The sequence below is a fragment of the Malaya genurostris genome, chromosome 2, assembly GCF_030247185.1.
Source record: "Malaya genurostris strain Urasoe2022 chromosome 2, Malgen_1.1, whole genome shotgun sequence".
NCBI lineage: Eukaryota > Metazoa > Arthropoda > Insecta > Diptera > Culicidae > Malaya > Malaya genurostris.
In genome coordinates this window covers 160,717,647-160,720,495 of record NC_080571.1, presented here as the reverse complement: position 1 = coordinate 160,720,495, position 2,849 = coordinate 160,717,647, and the positions used below count along the sequence as shown (strand labels likewise).

At 33.6% G+C, this 2,849-nt stretch overlaps 1 long non-coding RNA gene across 1 annotated transcript; it reads left to right on the top strand.

Annotated features, from left to right (window-relative positions):
* Positions 1-335: 335 nt before the first annotated feature.
* On the top strand, positions 336-2,632 carry LOC131431000 (uncharacterized). The gene is made up of 3 exons (XR_009229622.1): positions 336-1,559; positions 1,627-1,718; positions 1,775-2,632. It is a non-coding gene; the product is annotated as an uncharacterized LOC131431000 (long non-coding RNA).
* Positions 2,633-2,849: the final 217 nt, after the last annotated feature.

The following is a 2,849-nucleotide window of genomic DNA, read 5'->3' as shown; positions in this document are numbered from 1 at the left end:
CGAAGTGAATATAATATGCGCTTCATAAATTGTTCCAATGTATGTTGTGCGGATATCTAGTAATGGTTATAAGACGCGCCAATCAAGTTGACTCAGACTGGAAATTTCATTCGTTATATGGAAATCCTGTAAAAATAACGTTAAGAAGAGTTTTATGTTTCATAAGATTATCTCATATATTTGACATGATGTTGAACACATCTTGTAACTATTATTGGAAATGCTAATAGTGCAAAATCATTAGAATATCATATAATGTAAAAAAGAAAATTTAGCTCAGTGTAGATATTATAAGATTATAACATATAATTTCTTCATTAATTCAGATAGTTTTCGGTAAGTTTTCCCAACGTTATGATAACTAAAATGCAAACAAAACAACCTTTGTTGGCTTGAATATGGCGAATACAATATCGAGTCTCAAGAAGTGTATGAAACGTAAATAAAACCAGGATATTACTTTTTTCAAAACTACTTTTTGCCGAAAATAGTGAAAGGTAGAATAGTCATTTTTGTTCTATGCACTGTCATAAACACGAAGAAAATAATATAGGGATTAAACATCGATTATGATAATATTATAGTTCTCATGATATATGAATTTAAAATGATGAGAAATCACTCTACTTGAAATAATTTTGAGCATTCTGAACATAGGGTTATTTTGTTGTTTAATTTTTATATCTTTATAAACAGATTTTGATTGAAGGCGCATAAAAAACAGTTAAGTGAAATTGAATTCCGCTCGACAGTTTTTGGATCGTTGTGAAATTTGTATATTGTATCAAGTTTGTGACTTAAAGTATTCTTCTGCTTTTTTATTGATGATAGAAAAGTATTCTGGATTCATTCAATGTTTATAATGTCGATGGTGACTAAGTTTCAACTAGTTTACTTGGAAACAAGTTATTTTCAAGTTATGAAAAGATAAGTTTTTTCAGTATGGCATTACAACGTAACGACAACATACTTTTAGCCGGCATAACAATTAGTAGAAACTGCGCTTTTTGAGTCATGCAAGCAGTTAGATGTTAGTAACAATCACTCAAATATCTGGTTGCAAACTAGTCACAAACAAGCTAGCGTAACATAAATTGTTACTTGGGTGTAAAGCTTGCTGTTCTCGATGTAGGCGTTAAGGCTAATACGCAATAGGAAACTTTCGCGCATTCCGGGGGAAGTATTGTTTTCGCCAAATCGAGATGTTATTGCAGTTAAACCTGTGACACGACGCCTCTGTTTTGATAACGCAACCGCACCTTGTGAATGATGAGAGGATTGTCATGAGTGTTTTTATAACGTTAGGTCAAGGTATACACGCGGGGGAAGCTAGCACGGTATTAACAATACAACATACTATACAGAACGGTGTTTAAGGTGACCTAACTTTATATTTTGTTCAATTTACAATTATATTATTACCCAGGTAAACTAATGAACTATAAATCATAATTATAAAGAAAATTATTCTCGAATTCAACTCTGATTACGATTTCACAGAGAGCAATAATTAGGAAATTTGTCGCACTTAACCTAAACTAAAATTATTACCATTGAAGGTAAGACATAATGAATTTTAAGGCTGTAAAGTTAAAAATACTAAAATTGATTAACATTGAAATTTAGATAGACGGTCTAATTAAGCCTGTGGTGACAGAAATTCTGTAGATCAGTACGTGATTTTGAAAGGTCTATGAACCGATAACACAGCCACTAAAGTAAGGTTAGTTTATATAAGAATTAATCAGAAAACTAAACCTGAATGTACTTACAGGATTTTGTAATTAATCTATAAGGAAATAAATTACAAGAGACGGTTGTCATCGGGTAACACCACCCAACCAACCAGCAACTGCAAACAATGTACAACAAGGCGCATCTACAGCAACTAGCAACGAAATCAACAACAATACCACGGCAATGGATGACGAGACGAACCACGAACAAACTGCCCCTCAATCCTCGCAGGAGGAAAATGGAAGCTCCTCTCCCCCTAGAAAAAGGTTGACAACGAGATTCAATACAAAAAAAATTTTATCTAAAAACTCAGTCAAATCGGCCACGTAAAGCTTGTACGCAAATAGGCCTGAATAAAATATCTTTTAAATAAAAAAAAAAGTGAAGTGAATGTAGGTCCTTATTAAGAAAGTCGCTTCTGTGACAAAAGTAATTACTTGAATGAACAGGGGCCCTTATTACCGTTCTCACTTCCACTTTCACATTCACTTCACTTGATTTTACCTATTACCGGTATTACGCATAGTGAAGTGATCACTGTGGTAGAAAAAACTAATTTTTTCAACAAAATATTGGTGGCGTGATGTTCATAATGACATCAAGTTCATTCAAGTAATTACTTTTGTCTCTAAAGCGACTTCCGTAATAAGGACCTACATTCACTTCACTTGATTCCACCGTGAAGTGATACCCATAATAAGGGTCACAGTCACTTCACTCGGTTTTCACCGTGTAGTGACACCGGTAATAAGGGCCTGGATGTCATTATGAACATCACGCCACCAACATTTTGTTGTAAAACCTGTTTTAATCCACCTAGAGGTGTAATGATGCCTTTTTCATATCAATCATACTATCATATATAATACTGTGGTATTATTCAAAATAATTCTCTGCGATTCTTGAAAGAATAACCGAAATCGGTTTGTTTGACCGTCTACTAATAAAAACTATCAATTGGAAAAGATTTGAGGTCGATTTATTTCTAAATTTTTTAAGGTTTTTCCCCATTTTCAGTGATGGTATACAATTTTTAGCCCACTTTACCCTATATTTCCGGATCCGGAAGTCGGATCCGCATGAAATTCAGGTATTACGTATGGGACCACAGG